Below are 20124 nucleotides of genomic sequence, written 5' to 3'. Positions count from 1 at the left end.
TTTCCAAATTGCAACTCATAATGAATTCATGATTCTAGGTATTAAGAATTTGGGGTTGTTAGTATTACAAAAAGATAGATTATTAGATACTATGTGGCTTCTGATGGCAGAACAGAAAATATTATTATATCATTTTAATCAGAAAAGAGAAAGAGGAAAGAAGAAAGAAAGAAAGAAAGAAAGAAAGAAAGAAAGAAAGAAAGAAAGAAAGAAAGAAAGAAAGAAAGAAAGAAAGGAAAGAAAGAAAGAAAGAAAGAAAGAAAGAAAGAAAGAAAGAAAGAAAGAAAGAAAGGGAAAGAAAGAAAGAAAGAAAAGAAAGAGAGAAAGAAAAATAAAGAGAAAGAAAGAAAGAGAAAAGAAAGAAAAAGAAAGGAAAGAAAGAGAAAGAAAGAAAGAAAAAGAAAGAAAAGAAAGAGAAAGAAAGAAAGAAAAAGAAAGAAAGAAAGAGAAAGGAAGGAATGAAAGAAAGAACAAACCTGAATCTGATCAAGACTACAGTTCCAACCTCCAACCTCCAATTTACAAGATATACAGAGAACAAAGAAACATGCTAAACTTCAGGACAAGTATGCAATTAGAAAAATTCAAATTTCTGGAAAATATAATAATGATTGCTTCCTCAAATTTCATGAAAAAAAAAAAAAAGAGGCAGAGAGAGAGAGATGGGTAGTGACCATCAACCATTCTCAATGTGTTAACCTTATTTGGATCTTTATTTAAAAAATAAAAACTCAAATGGTTAAAAATATTTGGCATTATAATATTTATGAAATAATTTAAATTTTTAACACTAAATAAATATTTGATGATATTAAGGTATTATCTTAAAATTACTTTAGGATATGATATGTGTAATGGTTATGTTAAAATCATCTTTATGTATTCAAGATACATACTGAAATATTTATGGTTGAAATAATACAATAATATATTTTAAATATAAAATAATATAATAATATATTTTAAATATAAAATAATAATAATATAATGGGATTTGCTTAAAAGTCAAATGGGAAGTGTAAGGTGGGAGTGAGGATGTATCAGAGGATGATCAGAGGATGATCAGAGGAGATCATTGGTACATGATTTTTAAAGCTGAGTAATGAGAACCCAGCAATTTATTATACTATTTTGTCCACTTTTGTGTTTAAGGAAAATTAGGAGTATAAGCATATCATTTAGTAATATGGAGGTAAATCAAGAGGTAAGACTTACAAAATGTAGAACGGATGCTTCAGGGAAGGAAAATGGGGGTAATGAGTAGTGGTAAGTCAAGAAAGTACTATTTTTTATATTTGGTGCTCAGTGGTTTTTGATTTATAAAAGTATGTGCATATATTATTTTGTCAAAAATGGAAATGCATATAATAAAATTAAAATGTTTTTGACTTGCCAATACTAATTCTAACAATTTATCTGGCAGAACACCTTATATAATTAATATAATTTAATAAAATGTCCAAAGTGTATTAATATGTTCTTTAAGCCGTGGTTGTAAGAATAAATAATTGAAAACAAAGAATGACCATGGCTAGGGGATTCATCTAATGTTATTCTAGATTGTGGTTAAAAAGAATGAGATTGTGTTATACATCTAACCTGAGAAGAGCTCCAGAATAAACTGCTAAATGAAAAAAAAAAGTCCTTAAACAATATAAAGCAATGTACGATATATAACAACATATAATAGTTCACTTTTGCTTTTTATAGTGATAATACTCTGCAACAAACCTATTTACTTTTAAGGTACTGCAAATTTTATTTGCTATTGTATATACTTTCAATTTGAGGTATTGTTGTAGTAACTATTCTTATCAGTGGTTTTAGCACTAGGTTTTGAATTCTCAGTAGGCAAGGATTATGCACATTTTATGTGCTATTTGGCTCTTTTTTAAGGTATTTATGCAAATAAATATATAAATGGTTTTAGCAAATACATTAAAAAGAATAGAGAAATGAAACTATTGTTATTTATTAAGAGAAATTATTAAAATTTTTGATTTGTATGGACTTCTTTTCTCCCTTTTAATATAAGAATCATTTATTTCTTTAATTATCAGAGAAATAAAGCAAGGTAAAGAAGAAATAGAAATGGAAAAAAAGAAGACAAATCTTTAAAAATGTGCGTAGCTTTCAGCACCATCTAGAACCAAAATATTTCCACTATGACAATGTTCATCGAACCACTAATTTTCTCTTGACCGAAATGTGAGTAAAATGTGTAACTTCCTATAAAGTTACTTCTGGTTAAATAGCAAATAGCAGCTGATTGTACAATTGAGTGTTTACTTATTTTCTTTCCATATTATTATTTACAGAACGAGTACAAAGTAGTTCACTGCTGATTAGAAAGGAAATTCCATCTAGCAGTTTCTCAGAATGACTTATTTTGATGGATATTTTTTAATGAACCTAATTTATGTGAAGGTTGTTCTGTTAAAAGAAAAGTTCACAAAAATATCACGCATGATTGATCTCATGACTGCGCCTCGATCCAAAGACAACACACAACAGCAGTCAAATATACATTTTATGGGCTTTTGTCTGTTTTGCAATAACACCGGAAAACATTCTTTAATTAAAATTTAAAACCGTAACTGATTAATTTTCTGTGTAAACAATCCGTGTAAACGTGGAATGTCAGCATTTTAAGACTGTGTGAGTATAAATTTTACTTTCCTTACATAGGCATTCTGGGAAGAACTTTGACACAAGCAGACGGTCAGAATGTGACCCAGAGGCCAGAGGAGAAGGGTCTGGAGCCCTAGCACGTTCTGTAACCCCACTCCTGTCCACTTAGCTGGGGCCCATTCAGGGCCGGGGAAAACGTCCTAAGCTGTGTGATGGTGTTGGCAAGGGTCCGGTCGTCACTCAATCCATAGCTCTTTATTTAGTAGCTGCAAATTGCCAGAGGGTTCCAAAAGCCCCATCCAGTAGCTGGACCTGCTCCTGCCTCATTGGTGCAGCAAAGGAGACATTCCCAGGGATTTGGCCATTGACATGGCTGTGCAGAATTTAGACTGAGCACTCCCATTTGGTTTCTGTGGTTAAACATAATCCCCAATTTTTACAGGAGCCAGAAAGCAACCTCACTTCTCCTCAGCAACTTTCTGATTTTTTTTTCTTTCTTAAATACAGAGGCAAAGTTTAAAAATGTTACTTAAAATAGTCTTGAGTGACTTTTTCAAGGAAACATGGAAATACATTGCCAGGAAAATGGGGGAGTATGTTCAAAGTAAAGAATCTAAAATCTCAACATAGACATGCATATAAAACTTTAAATAAAAATGCTTATAATCAAGTTATTTTTATTAGACATTTATAGTCTTGCCAATAATGAATTACAGTGACCTTAGTTCTTCTAGAGTCTAGGAAAAGAGCCAGAATTGAAGTCCTCTGAGGTGACAAGCTTGGGTTTGCATTTCCAATATGGTTGAGCTCTTTTGGATAAATTTTACACCCTTTGCTTACTTACCCAGACCCATCCTTCATAACAAATACCCATTTTGGGCTAGGGTAGAGGATAAACCATTCAAAGTAAATGCTTTCACACTTCTGATCCCTATTTCTCTCCCAGTGAACTTATTTCACTTATAATTAAGCACGAAGCTTTCTAAAAGTTTCCATACAAATTAATCATATTATTGATACTACAGGAAGAAAAAAGAATGTGAAGACAATTTCCTCAAGTGAAAGAAACTTTACTCTTTTACCATGTCTTGCAAACAGGTTGTGTATTGGTACATCACTAAAACTGGGCATGTGTTTTTGTGAAGGGGTTTATTAGTTAATCCCTCCATCACATTCATTAGCAAAGTGTTTATTAACTGCCTGATTCAGGGACCAAATGATATAGAAGATAAAGATTTTGTACCTCCTTCATAGAGGATACGAGAACAAAAGAAAGTGTGCCTGTAAGCTCTGCATATAAATGGTAAAGAAGGCATTTTCTTTAAAAACACCTACTGGAAGTAAATCTATATATGTTATCTCATGTAATTTCAACTTGCCCACGCCATTGCCAGAGGGGGGAATCGAATTTTATGAGGTTAGAGAACTTGGCGTAGGGCACAAAGACAAAATACTCAGGGTTGGGATTTAGAATTTAAACTGAAGTGTGAACTCTAAGCCTAAGTACTTCCTGCCATAATTATGTTGCTTCATGGTAGATGGAATTGGTCAGGCAAAGGAATGACCTGTGTGTTGATCCAAATCTAGAGGAACATCAGACATGGACCTTCAGGTAAAAGAAAAAGCAGCAACCTAGGAAGTTCAAATGGGGGGAAAGGTTAGGATCACTTCTTTGGGGTCAAAGGAGTATAAATGAAATGGAAATGGGGCACATCAAGACTTGACTTTCCACTGGACAATGAAATAGTTGGGTATGTTTCAGTTCCTAAGCTATTTGTGTTCTGTTCAAAGACCCCCTAAGTCTTGGGTCTTTATGCCTACAGGGCATTCTTTTCCAACTCTTGTGGTAAGTTGCTTAGAGTAGTCATACCTTTATTGCTTTAATTCACATACCTATAGGTTTATCTTGTGGATTGGCTTTAGGAAAGTAACAAAGAACATGAGATGAAATCCCCTGACATTTAAGCATCCAAGCCTTTCCTTGATATAAAATAAAACAAATATTCAAATGTCTAAAATGTCTACTTACTCTTTACTATTAAACCAAAATTAGATTTGTGCATCCTGTAATTCCTCCACCAATGGGTGTGTTACCCCACATGAGCATGGTTTCTTGGTCACCCTCCATAGTAACTACTACAAAACTACATTAAAGCCCCCTCTTTGCCTTGTTCCTATTGAGAACAGGAATCCTTAAGGCTTCTAATTAAATAGGACTTCTCTAAAACTCAAGGTGTTGCCAAAACATTGAAAGTCTTGTTCTGACAATGAGCTTGGGAATCTTACTGGAGGGCCTGGTGAACAGCTGCTTTAAACGACATCTAAATCTTGCATAATGATAGTCATTTACTGGACAAACCATTCTGAAAATCATCTCTACCAAAAGACACAGAGATCATTACTATCATATTCATTGTTCAGATGAGGAAAGGGACTACAGAGAGATAATACAGTCCTGATCTCAAAAAGTCAGATCGATGGTTCGCATGGATACATTTGGAACGGCAAGAATAGGCACATGGAATTTTGGCTGGAAATGTGGTCATCATCTGTCAGACAAGGGAACCTTATGGGTTAAGTTCTTTTTCAAGGAAGTGATATAATATGGAGTGAGATCTGGATTTTTCTCCTGGTTTCACTATTTTCCAGGCATGGGATCTTAGAGGAATCATGTAACTTCTTTAAATCACAGGATCCTCATCTGTAAAATTAGAAAAGATAGTAGAACCTACTTCACAGAGTTGTTGTGAGGATTAAATGAAACGACACATATAAAGCGTTTTAACACAGCAACTGGCATATTTATAACTCAATAAACGTTAGCCACAGCTAGTGTCGGCACTGGGATTATTCCTTTCTAAGTTCCTGAAACAGTTTGTCTTTTTAAACTTGTATATTCAGCAGTGTAAACAGTGCCTTATCCACAACTGAACCTCCTTACCCGCTACCCCAATAAATGCTAGTAGAATTGTTTAATATGTTCTTTATTAAACTCTGGAACCATGGGATAGGCATCAAGAAATAAGAGCTGGGATTTTGCTCTGTTCTCACTTTGTTCCTACAAATAGTCCTAACCCCCACTTCGCCCCCGAGTCGCAGGCACACACATAGCATCATATTTCTTTATGTTGAGCTGGAAGGGGTGTTCATGTCGATAAGAAACCTTCCTCCCACCCCACTTTGTCTGCCCTGCACTTAGGAACCAAGGTTGAGTTCAAACAGGGGTCAGAGAGATAAAAGCCTGAGGCTTAACCACCAATTCACTAGTCTGGTGCCTAAAACTTCCGTCATTTATTTATTGCCATCAGAAAGGATCAGCCGGGTCCTGTGTCATGAAGGCTGGAGACAGAAGCCTCTGCCGTTTATTATCTCCCCTCTGGTCGGGACGCCATTTCCCCAGGACATGCTGCCCTGCGTGGGGACTGAAGTCTGAATGGAAAGGGAGAGAAGTTTCCTTGCTCTTTATGGGCTCTTTTGTTTTTCATCAAGAGGCCAAGTACAGAAATTTTGAAATAATTGTCAAAGTCAGAGCACAGGCAGACTCGGCAGGGGAAGCCAGTTAGCCCGGGAGAAAGAGAACAAACACCCATGGCTGAGGCTTCCAGACCAAGAGATTTACTGCAGCCACTACAGAGACTATTTGTGATAGAGGAGAAGATAAACAGGAGGTGCCTTTGGAGCCAGTGGTCATGTGGAAGGTGCTAGAAGCATTCCTGGGCAAGAACAGAACCCAGCCTCAGCAGCAGCTGGTGGCTGTCGACTTAGGTCCACTTTGCTCAAAACGTTCACCTTAAGTTCAAATCTGTGCTCGGGCTCTTTTAAATGTTAGTGCAAGGGGCTACCAGCCAGGCATCCGAAAAGAACAACTGCACGATAGATTTGACTAAAAACACCGATGCATGCAAATAAAACCTGGACAGCACCAGCCAGGAAAGCCAGGGCAAGGAACGGTCTTCGGGGCCCCCGCCTTTGCTGTGGAGCTCACACGAGTCTGAGCAATGCCATATCTCTCCTGCTACGGGTCCCCCCAGGTGTTACTCCCCGCTCTTCCACTTTGGCAAAGCAAGCAAGTTCCTAAAACATCAGATGTGAGCTTGTCGCTGCAATGATCCTATGGTTATGAATAAAAATGGCCCTGGAACAAATTTGTGAATTGAATTGTCTTTCTGGGTAGTGGGCTGCATGGACCAGAGCTGCTGCTCATGGAGCCCAAATGAGTGTGTGTGTGTGTGTGTGTGTGTGTGTGTGTGTGTGTGCGCGCGCGCTGCTCATGTTAAACTTCTAGCAATCGTGAGCCCACAGGGTTAAGCCTAGAAGGCTAGAATGATATTTTCGCTGCCTTTGATGACACACTAAAATAAAGAACGTCTCATTTTGTAGCAGAACATTGCGTCTGTGAAGCCAATGTACATGTGGTTACTATTTGCAGAATTTGGCATTTTCTACGAATAGTATAAAACAGGCATTGGATCGGCTGTCATGTTTTGACAGGGTTGTCCTTTTTTGCCAGAATGCCACTTTCCCTATCCCCTACACCCCCTCCTATTTGAGCAGCAACCCTACCACTTTTTTTTTCAGTGGACTAAGAAAACTGATGAATAATGAATTAAAAGCTGGACTGGGTCAAGAGTTTAAGGCACAAGGAAGCAATCACCCTGAAGAGAGTGGCCCCCCTAAGGGGAAGCAAGTCCCTGTTATGACTGTTGGTCGGATTGTCTCCAGACAGGGCCTCACCCGGCCCCAGAAATGGGAACAAGGTCAGGGACCAGATTAGTTAACAGTGTGAAGTGGGAGTTTAAAGCTGTTTTGTTTATAACAAGCTAATCAGCTTGACAGAGAAGTACCCCAGCTCTTCTCTCCGCTCAATATATTTGATGTGTTCCAAGCTGTCTGGGCCTCTGTTTTTAGATTCTCTCAATTCCACACCTTTCATCCGTCCACAAACTTGACAAAAATGAAGTTGACAATGAGAAATAATTTTACCTCTTCACCGTGACACACATCCATCAGCTTCAGTCCCAGGGTGTAAACCTGGGTGTGAGGTTTCAATTTCTCAGTGAGAGATGGAGTTTGCTGTGTTTAACCTGTAAACCATTATTAAACACATGTACACACAGACCCACAGACAGAGGACGCCCTCTTTTAACCACTTGAGAATTTGGACCTTAGGGTTTTGCTCCGTGTCTGGCATGTGTTAAATTTTTATTTCGAAAGCTGGATTTGACTCTCTCATTTTCTTAACTCTCTTTTTCTTTTGTTCAACATCTGCCACTTTTTCCTTTGATTTCAAGGGACCAAAAGCCAGAGTAAACCCATGTTGAAACACGTTTTCTAACTAACTCTTCAGTTTTACATCAGAATGGTCTCCCTGAGTATCCTTTCTTCTGTATGAGCAAAAACAACTGAGCTTGCGTTGGGGAAAAAATAGCTCTTCCATGGATTTTGAACAAACGATAGGTTTCTGATTAAACAGCTTTATCATGCATGTTTGAATGAACAATATAATTATACTCAAAACTGAAACCAGTTGTCAAGATGTCTGTGTTTGGCTTGGAATCACTACAGTACAAATCCAGTCACGGAATTTCTCAGAACCGTAATAAGAATAGCAAATAGGCCATGCACTGTATCATCATTTCATTGTTATTTATGTTTGCCTGGACTTGATTCGGAGTCTCAGAAACCCCATTCTCATGACATTTTTACCTGTTAAATCATCTCATTCTACCAGGAACCTGTAAATGAGCCTTTTCTTACAAAAAAAAAAAAAAATGAGCTTCTAGTATTAAATTCTTATCTTTGTTCATCTTTGATTTGTATGGAGGTCACCACTAATTATTATAATTATCATTAATCAATGAAAATTGATGCATTTAGTCATTCATTTATGTTTCATAAAACGTACTGAGCATCTAGTATGTGATAAACATGCTGCAAATTCCCAGGTACATGAAGAAAACAAAATAATTTCTGTCTTCAAATTCCTCATGAGATGAAAGATAAAATAATAGTTATATAATATACAATAAGATATATGTATATCTATGTAATATTCATATATTATATGCTTATGAATTGTGTAAGTGTAAGTTTGTTTTTCTATTTCCAGGGAAAACAGTATGGCATGAAGAATTATCATCATCTATTTATTTATTGATAGAATATTTCCAGAAATGTCTCCAGGATTGTACAGTTTAGTTATTATAATGATTAGTAAGGATAATTTGTATATGGCAAGGAGAGTTTCAGGGGATTTTGACATATATTGATACTATCTTATTCAAATTGTCAATTTTATAACACTATTAACCTCACATTTCACAAAATAATGCATAATGGAAGTTCTTCACCTAGGAACTTAACAAATATAAGGGTTTGAAATAAGCAGCTCATTCACTGAACAACAAAATAAATACTAATTGATAAATATGTGTATTGAGTCCCTATCTTGTATCACATAAATAGAACTGAACCAAACAGTTCCTTTCCTCGCACATACAGAGAGTACTGGATAGAGAAGGAAGACATTGTACAAATAAACATATAATTAAATATTGAACAAAATGCTATTAAGGGGAAAATAGTGTTCTATGAGAGAGAAAATCAATAAAAGCATGTGGTTTAAAATGGAGAACAAGGGACAGCCTTCCCTAAGGAATTGGTGTATGGTCTGAGAATTGAAGGTGAAATCAGGCAAAGAGTACAAGGAAGAGTGTGCCTGACAGAGGAACAACATGTACAAAAGTCCCAAGTAGAAAAGAGCAGCTGTATTTAGAAACTGAACCATGAAATGTGCTGGGAATGCAGTAAACAAGGGGTGACTAGTACAAAATGAGCCTAGAGAAGTAGCTCTTGGAGGGCCTTGTGCATCAGGTGTATTAGTCAGTGTTGGCTAGTCTCTGCTGCAACAACACATAAATCTAAAATCTCAGTGGCACAGCAAAATAAAAGTTTATGGTAGTTTGTACATCTCACACTCTGATATGATGGTGGTGGTTGTAGTCATGATGGATGGAGAAATTCTACTCTGTATAGTCAAGGGGGTGGAGTGAGGAGAGGTACACAGAGAAGGCTCACATGCTTTCAATTGCCTTGATCTACAAGAGGCGTTTCTCACTTCAACAGGATTCCATTGTTGAGAGCTCCGAAGGCCTCACCGGGATGCAAATAGGTTTGGAATTTCCTTTTAGTTGGATTCCCAGTACAAACAAATGATTTGGCAAGGTTCTATCCAGTCTCTATTTAGAATGACATGTAAAGGAAAGGACATTACACTTTATCCTAAAGGCTATTAAACGGTGTTGTAACATAGTCCCACATCAATTTTTATGTGATTCTTCTAATATCAGGGTGAAGAATAGAGTAGAGGGGCTCCATCTGGCCTCTGAGTAAACCTAGGGACTAGACATCTTTTTTTTCTTTTAGGCAAAAAACATATTCCTATGTTTCATCCCCTTTTTGTGTAAAACTGAAACTTACAGCTGACTTTGCTTGGGAATCACACAGAGGAAAAGGTAATATTTATTGAAGTTGAGTCCACCATTTAAAAAGATAACCAATTAGAGAAAAAAGAGAACTTGACTAAAATTAAGAGTCAGGAAACACACAGAAAAAAATTCTAGAGTTCCAAGAAGTATAAAGTTTAAAATATATAAGTAAAGAATAAAACATCACACTGAAAAGCAATGCTCACAGACAAAATATATAGAAAAAGAACAAAATAGCATTGCAATTGTAAAATATAGTCTTTAAAACTTTTAATAGTAGTCAATAGAGTTAAATAGTGAGTTAGACATATGTAAAAAATGCATTAGTAATTTTATGGGAAGATACTTATCAAGAATCTACATAAAAATGAGATGGCGAATAGGAAGATGAGATCAAGTGATATGGAAGAGAGAATGGAAGAGCTAAAAGAAGAATGGGGGAAAAGGGATTTTGATCAGCTAAGGCTTTGCCATTATACAAAGGACTTGCCTTGTATTTAAGAGGCGTAAGACCAAAATATAAGAAATTAAAAAGAGTGTCACACTGGCCATGTAGTCAAACTTTAAAACCCTAGGGAAGAGGAAACTCTTTAAGCAACCATGGAGAATAAGCAAATTACCCACAAATGCATATCCACTCACTAAATCTACCCTAAACTTTTTGCAAAGGTAATAGAGGACATAAAACAATGAAATGATAATTTCAAAGTATGAGTGAAAAATAACCATCAACTTAAGATTCTGTTTTCAGTTAAATCATCCTTTCAGGGTGAGGACACAACGAAATCATTTTGTTTAAAGTCTAAGAGAGTTTTCCAGTTATAAAAGCTTACTGAAAAAATAAAATTGATTAAAAAATTACTGTAATGATTATGAATAATATGAGGGCTATGAAAACATTCTGGAGCTATACACTGATGTTGATGATACATAAAATTTTTGAATAACCCTCTATAAATCTTATTATTTCTCATTTTAATGTGTCATATTGAAACAAGGCTATGTATTCATATTTCTCTTTCTATTCACATAGCTCAAAATAGCTGTAGAACTTCTATCTGTCAAGGTATGTGTAGCTAGAAAAAAAAATATGTCCAAAAGAATAAATGTCCAAATAAAAAGAATAAAAATGTCCAAAAGACATGCTCTTAAATTATGTGGAGGGAAAGATGAACATTTTATGGAACCCTATTATTTTTTATCACATTTAGTATAATCTAAATAATCACCCTTCTAAATTCCTTGTGTTACATTTGCCATTTGTATACACTGAGACTTGTAACACTGCACACACCTATGGTTTATATAAAGGTATATGTTTGTACACATGTGTGTGTATTGTGTTCATATTTGGTAGTGAATACTTTGTATTTAGTGGGACTATTGTAGAAAAGCATTGATTGCATTAATTAATATTAATTCATCGTGATATAACATCCTTCTCATCTCTTCCAATCCTCACTCCATCTCTTTGCAAACTTATTTCCATTCATCCTTCTCTACTAACTACCTTCCCAGAGGCTCAAACTTTAGCTAAGATGTTACCATATTAATAGCTAACCCCACCAACTTGTATATCTCCCTGGTTTCCACCAGCTCTTTCGTCTTCCCTTCATCATGAAGTCTTTAAAAAATGATTAGTCATTAATATTGCTACTTTAAATTTCTTTTTTCTCTAAATATATACTGCCACATGTTTATTTTTTATTAATTTTCTCATTACCATCCCTTTATAACTACATTAGCAAGCTCATCAATTACATGCTAATTTCTAAACACAATGGTTTCACCTTACAATCTTACTCAAGGGTTAGAGTAGTTAGCATTATGGAACCCTCCATTCTTCTTGGAGTTCCTAGCCTGAGCTTAGAGCCATTACACTGTCCTGACTTTCCTTTAATCCCACTGACCATCTCTTTTCAGTCATTACTACTGTCTTCTCTTCCTCAGATCCTCTACTTCTGCAGCCCCACCTCTATGTTAATTGATGGATGCATCTTCTGGATAGTTCGTGTTGTCTGGTGCAGTTTCATCATAATCTGGGATTAATTAGCCAATTTGATGGCTGGGAAGCTTATGTACAATCCCTTGTAAACATCTTCACTGGCTTGGCAAGACCTGAGGACATCAAGTCCCCTGTAAAATCCCACAGACAAGAGGGATTTAGTGGGGAGGAAGAGGAGGCCAAGGAGATTAGAGACACATTCTAAACCTCTTTCATTACAAATCTCTACTCTGAGGGCTGAGAATATGAATCACAAGCCATTTACTTTCCTCTGCCAAGTGGGAGGGTGAACAGGGTGAATCGGCCATTAAGATGAGTAAATTCAAGGGAAACAAAGACGTAAGATGATCAAGTCAGCTTCCAACTTTAAAGACATTTCTTGATTGGTTCAAGTTTTATATGCCCTGTAATACTATTTTTTCTGGTTGCCTCTCTCCATTACCTAAAAAGAGTTGAATTTTATATTTGAAACTCTTCCCCTCTTATTTCTCTAGAAAATAGTTTTGTAACTTTACCCAGTAAGATTCTGTATAAACTAGAGGAACATCAAAACCTTTAAACAGCTAAACCTTAGGTTTAAGCCTCTTTCTGATGTGGTCTTTATATGGAGAGTCTTTATATAGTTGGCAGACAATCAGCCAAAGTCACTGTTGGTCAACATGTGTACAGGCTCTTGCTTGGTAAACATAAAGTAAGGTGTAAGTGTATGCCATTGAGACAAAAATGCCCCAAAGGAAACATCTGATTATTTTTGAAGTGGAAATATAAATGTCTTGGGGAGTAGATACTGCTGGATGCTTATACAAAATCCACTCCCATTTCCATCCTTACTGACAGAATCTCAATTTGGGGTGGGTGGGGGGACAGCAGTGTGATCAGATCAAAGTTACATTTCTGGGTATGCTAGACCACCAGTGGTGAGCACAGGAAACACATTTCTGGTCATTCCTATGTATTTCTAGAAAAGTTTTGCCTATTATTATAGGTACTACTCATCCTCTTGTTCCTAACTCCTTTCTACTACCTAGATTACAATCATGATGGCTGGAGTTGCAGCTGCCTTCATGTGCCTGATCACAGTAGGAAACCTGAAAGCATTTCCCTCAGCCAGCTCTGGACAGCTTAGCTCTGAATAAATCTCTATCTTGTCTAACCTCTGGTTATCTGGCTTATCTGTTGCATGCAACTGAACCCAAATCCTCAATGATGCAGTTTCGAATGAGATGAGTCAAAGTGGAAAAAGCAAAGACTTGAGGTTTTTGGGCTCCTGGTTTGTATTCCAATTTCACCAGTTACTAGCTTGAGACCTAAGGCAAAATAACAAAGCTTCTGAACCTCAGAAGCTGTGCACTGGTGCTTACCATACAGGACTCATTTCCTGAGACTGTTATAGGGATGAACTGAGTTAATAAATAGCTTCTGTAGATAGAAATTAAAATTATAATAAAATCTTAATAGAAGAAGGTTGTGGAAGTTCTCTCCAATGTAACATATATCCAGAAGATTCCATTTAAAGATGGAGTCAAACTATTTCTAACCCAGTCCATTTGTTTCATGCACTACCAACAATATCACTGTAGCAGAAAACATATTTCATGGTGTGCTGGCTGGTTGAAGTAGCACTTAGGCACCCTTGCACTAATTCCAGGTCAGCAAGAAAGATCCAAAGCACCCTGACAAGACCCAAACTGACCCCTTTTAACTCTTGAGTGAAATGTTATTTTACTCACCGAAGAAATCGCCGAAAATGAAACTAAATCTCAAAGGGGAATAAAATTGCCAGGGAAGGGAAAAACTCTCCTCGGGTGGCACTCCAAGCTTCTAGATTTTAGTCATTTTATTTATTTATTTTAATAAGAATGCAGAGCACCAGGTGTGTTTTCCATTTCCCTATAATTTCAAAATGATGACGTATACTAACACACATCCTAGTTTGTCCTTTTCTGCTACTTTCTTTCCTCTTTCAGGATTGTGAGAATATTTACCTAGAATTTCCAAGATCTCAAGTGTATCTTTGACATAGGGTAAGCATAATGGGCCATGTGTTGGGATAGGAGTATAGAGTGTGGGGACATCTTTTGGTTCCAAGGAATAGAGATTTATCTGAGTGACTTCAGGAGAAGGGGGAAGAGAGAGATAGTTAGACTGAAACAGGAAAGCAGGCTGAAACTGACATGCTCTTAAACCAACTGGCTCTTCTGGGTTCCATACACTCTTCCTTGGCTCTCTCCCCTTAAAGGCTTTCATCTGCTTTCTCCATCAAATAATCTCCTTTTCAACAGTATAAAAGATACCAACCCCAGAGATTTGTGACCCTGACTCTGAAACTTTTCAGTAGGATCGTTACTATTATTGTCTATATCGAGATTTAAAAATCACCAAATTTTTTATACCCACTTTTTCATTCTTCAAAATGTACCTTCTTTAGCACTTAACTGGAGTCATGATGACATGGCTCAACTCTAAATTAGTACATGATCTGTGAAGATTCAAAATCATCATGGACATTTAATATCTCAAAAAAAAAAACCTAAGTCATAACTCTTGGACAAATTGTCTCTATAAGACCCTCAACTAAAATCAAAGCCAAAAGGATCATTCATACTCATTTCACAATGACTTCTTCTTTCTGCAGTGCTCTTTCATTCACCGACCTTGCCATCAACCATCACTTCTGAGTTTACTTAAGTTATGGTCAAAGTACCAGACTGCTTAAGGATCATGGAATTTTTGTTTCAAACAATTGAACAGAGACTGGACAGTGTCCTTTGATTCAGTTGCCATATGTCAGTGCTTCCTGTCTGTCCTGGAATGCTGCACCTTTCTCTGCATCACCCATGTCCTGCCTTTCTTTTCCTGTCTTGGGAAGTATGACTTCCACCAGTCTCTCTGGGGAATTAGCTGCCATTCTCTCATTGATATCTGTTTGCTTATCAACCTCTCAGGGAGGTTTTTGTTCAATAGTCAGGAGGAAACATTGATCCATAGAGCACATCTGTCCATTCTTTTGTGGCAATGGTCAGTGGAGCTTCAAAAGATATCCTAAATATGAGGGGTAATCAAGTTGTTTACAGTTGCCAAAGACTAGAGATGGCAGGAACCATTGCATGTAATAGAAAAAAAAAAATCACACAAACCAATTACAGGATTTTAGGAAACAAGAACATACTTTTAAAGTCAGAAGTAGATTCAATTAAGTCTTCATCTACATACAAAGATTTTAGGGGAAATAAACCTGGAATTTGCATTTTGGTTGCAAAATGATATTAGGATTTTATCAGTCTGGCACCTCCTTTTACATGTTGAAAAACAGCCTAAATATCTGACACATGAAAATGAATGCATTTCCTCATCATATTTCTAAGACTACAGAGGTAAACGAATAGCATGACACATACAATGAATCCACATGTTTTATTTTCCAAAAGGAAGGATATTTTAGATTATATTGTCATTTTCCTAAAATTGCAAGAAAAATGTCCCCCCCTTTGAAAGAAAAGGTTTGTAAGAGCTGAGGTTAGATGGAAAGAAGTCACTCTGACAAAAATTTACATGATAATTTTAACTCTCCAATATTTTCAGGTACCCATAAAGAACATTATGCACCATTCAATAGCCAGATAAAAGAGCATGGCTTATGACTTCCCACAATTCTAGGATATATTCTTTCAGTTACTCCCTTTTAAAAGCAAGTAATAAAATAACAACAGGGTAATGAAGTATCATTTGACACTCCTAGGGGTAAGTAAGCTCTTCCATAGAAAAGCCTACATAATGATTCCTAAAACCCTAAATTGGGTCCTCAAATAAAAAACTCATCTGCATATCTTTTGTGATACAATTTTGTCAATAAAAGAAAAAAATCATTTTCCTTATGACCTCTCTGAGTGGGATGATTCTTCTTGGTGCCTCAATTGCCAGTTTGGGCTTACCTTCATCAGTGTTCTTGTCACTGATCACTCTCCTAGTAGCATGGTAAAAATATGATGGTATGGGCTTGTAGTGGCCAGAAAATTAATATTTTTTGAATGCATGAATGATTTTCAAAGGAAGTAAAGGTCCCCTGTGCATCCTATTGAGAAATATATAGAAGATTTTATTTTAGTACTGCAAGTGCTATACTCTATAGTGATAAGTAATTCCTCCAATTATATATGTGTTCTACAAAAATTTCTATCTAGCAATGATAAGAATGATATGAATGTCAAAGCTATTACCGTGTCTTTGAAAACCCACATTTGGGGAAATAATATGGGAGTTGTGAAAAAGAACAATGAAAGATTAACTAATGGGGATATAAAGACATATTTACAACAGAGAATCTCTGAACCCAGTAACTCCACTTCTGAAATTTTCAACTAAGGAAACAATTCAAAAGGAGATTACTTTCTTCATAAATATTCTCTTGAATTACTGTTGTCAATAATAAAAGTTTGAGAACAATCTAAGTGTCCAACGGAGGGGACTGATTAGGGAAAAATGAGGAAAACAATGGAGACTTAGCCTCCATTGCAATGGAAAATTATGAAAGGTAAGGTAAAGTGAAACATGCCCAGTAAAATGCGGCATCTCTTTCTTCACTGGAACTATTTAAAATTCATATGTGATTCTGTACAAGGACTGGGAGAGAAAGTGAAAAACATGAAAATGGTAAATTTATTATAGTGGTGGTGTTTTTACACACATACACTTGTTATATCTTAGTACAAAATTAAAAGAAAAAGAAAAGACTTGAGATGAGGAACAATAAATGGACTAAGATCAGGAGTTCCTGGAGGCCAGAACCTGAGAACCAGGAGACGACACCACAGGTTCAAGGATGCAGATAAAGAAGGGAGGCCTCCATCACAAATGGACTCAGCAGAGAGGACCTTCAGGTGACAGTCATTCACTTACCTCTGTGACCATTCCTGTTTTCCTTGAATCCCAAGGCTGCCATTTGGCTTTTGCCTCCAGCTTGCTGGTCATCCTTGCCCATGACAATTCTCCCCTGTGATAATCCTCACTCTCACTTTTATGTTTCCACCCCGAGGCTGCAGTACCTTTCTGGAGGAAGTCACTGAAATGGGTGGAAATGTCCACTACAGATTCACACTATCCAAATCCAATGGGGCTGTCAGTACTGATGACTATCTCTGTTGATTCTCTAGTTCAGTTTCTACCATAACTCTTATATTGATAAATATCTTCCTTACCCTTTACAGCAAAAGGCAAGTGCCTTCAAGAGTGTGACATGGCAGAGGACTATTCTTCAGTTAGATAGACCAGAGTTTGGTTTCTAGTTCTTCACCTATAATCATATGGACTCAAGCAAGTTACTTCCCCTCTGAAAGCCTCAGTATCCTTTCACAAAAAGAGGTAATAAAGCCCCTCTTCTGCAGTGCTGTTCTGAGGCTGAATCATAGCACCTGGAACATAGAAGGGGTTCAGTTAATGGTATTATTAACAAAAAACTACAAATCTTGTAGCAGTGGGTTTCCAAATGCTGGTGGGAATGGAAAGGGGTTGTCAGATTGGAAAGCAATCACTGACATCCAGGAGCTGATGGGGTCAGAGGTAGTCCAAAGTTTTCAAGCTCAGTAATAGGACAGGGATGTTCTTGCTACTGAAGCAAAAAACAAAAACAAAACAAAAGCAAAACAACAACAAAAACTAACTATGAGGCTAACTAAGTAAATAAATTATTGGGATTTGTGAGGGCATGGTAGTGGGTTGTCATTTTTTAGCCACCCATTCCACTTTTATCCTCCTTCTCTCCCACAAGAGAAAGGTGTTTGTCTTCCCTACAGGAAAAGTTGTTTACATCTTGACCCAGTTCCTGATTTCACTTGCTCCTGTTACCGCTCCTTTCTTCAAATCTCCCTTCTCTCCTCATTCCCCTTGCTCCCCCTTTCAGCTGAGGAGCCCCACGTCTGTTTTCATTTATGTGAAAGTCCCTGCATTGAGGAAAGCTCCCTTGGTTCTTCAGTGGTAGTTACCATGTTTTCTTTTTCACTGAAGTCTTCTAAGACTTCTAGCTGCCTACTTTTTCTTTTTGAGTCCACCACATCTTCATCACCCAATTACATCTTAACTCCCTGCCTCTGATTTCAACTCTCATGACTAGTCCAAAAATGTACTCTCTCAAAGTTCTACCCTGTGACTTCCTTTTACCCAGATTTGTGTCTTTTGTTAATCTACATTTTCCTTGTTGTACCTCTTTGGTGTAGAACATATTTAATACAGCCGTCTTCTTGAATTTTTCCCCTCATAGTTAATTCTGTATTCATCCAGTGTTTTCCCCTCCAATTTCTTTACCTGTGTTAAATATTCCCCATTAGTTATGTGGTTATGGGGATGTGCTACAGTTCCAAACACTTTATTTCTGTTTTCTTTGACCTAGAAACTTGGGCTTCTCTAAGATTGAATGTTGCCATCTATAAAATGGGGTTAATTATCATATATAGAGAGTTGTGAGGATTAAATAAAATAATCTCCATCACAGATCTTTACACAGAGAAACTGTCTATAAATATTATTAGTGTTACTGTTATCCTCTTCTTTTTTTAATTATATTATGGAAGATTCTGCAGAATTCCCTGCTTAGGATCAAGAACACTTGGCACTACCATGTAACAATTTTACCTATTTTGGTGAACATCTGGAGCTAAGAAATCGATTATGATCTTTTCTCTTCGGCAATATTTGTAATGTTGTCTGAAAGATACTATAGCAGAACAAGTAATATCTAAAATTTTCTAATTAATTTAATTAATATTAATTTTTAATTAATTCAAATAAATTTCTTTGTTTAGGTCATGGTCACTAGTCTTTTTTTTTTTTATCATTTATCTCCTTAGACAGATTAGAAAAAATAAAGCTTGTCCCTCTCTATGAAAAATAAGGCAAAGTGATATGCCTATTGATTTCACCCCTATGGAACCTCAAATAGCACCCTGGAGAAAGTAATAAAAAAAGTCAGATGAGCCCCTTTCCAGATTAGAATTGGGAACCAGTTGGCTCCCAGATGAGTTTGACTCGTCATCCTGAGCTCCCAATCAGGAATGAAGGTTGTGGCTCATCAGCTCCGCCTCTTGGGATCATTTAGATGACAGAAAATTTGCCGATTCAGGTTGAGTGTGCCAGAGGTAGTAGGAATAATATCTAGATTTTGCTCAGCATTGCTTTTGAAGGCAGGAGGGAAGATAGTGTGAGCCCCATTGATTTTATCTCTCTGAGGGATATATCTTATTGAAATAAAAATCTCAAAAAATTTTGCCTGGGTTAGATAAAGGAGATGTCCCAAAATAGGTAGACTCAGTGCAAATCCTCAAAGTTCTCATTTTCTTTCAAATGTCTTCAAATAACACCTTATTAAAACAACTTCCTAAAACTTTTTTTTGTAGAAAGGTGAGAAATTTATCAAGACAGTCTTTTTTATACAGTGAGGGTATAGCACATGTTTCTCCTGAAGTGTCTCCTGTCTTCACTGACTCAGCATTATCCTCTCCTCTCTTCCTCCAGATGAACCAGCTCAATACAGAATGCTACCATTTGATCGGTCCAGGGCTTGAAACTTCATGGGCACCATCAATAACTACTATTCCTTCCTTTAAAGCTCAGGCTATATCATTTTCCAAGTCCTCTTGATTTTATCATTGAGATCTCACATACCTTTAGTTTCTTCCATCTTTAACTTAACTCAGATCCTTTCTTATCATGTTATAACTGAACAATAATGAAAACTTAATAACTCTCTTCCCTCTTCAATCCATTCCTGTAGAATTGATCTGAGATTGCTTTCCATCATTTTGCCCTTTCAAAGACCATATATCCTCAGAATGAAAGCCAGACTGACATTCAGGATCTCTGACCAGTGGTTCCAGACTATTACAAACTCATACCTCTTACTACTCTGATGCATAAATTCTATCTTCTATTTAAAATCTCACTTAAACCTGCTTTATGCCTTTGAATACTCTTCATACAACACACAAAAAATGCCAGCCTCTCTCCTCTCTG

This window comes from Globicephala melas, chromosome 2, assembly GCF_963455315.2.
Source record: "Globicephala melas chromosome 2, mGloMel1.2, whole genome shotgun sequence".
NCBI classification, from domain to species: Eukaryota; Metazoa; Chordata; class Mammalia; order Artiodactyla; family Delphinidae; genus Globicephala; species Globicephala melas.
The sequence above is the reverse complement of the archived record's forward strand: the minus strand, read 5'-3'. Positions refer to the sequence as shown.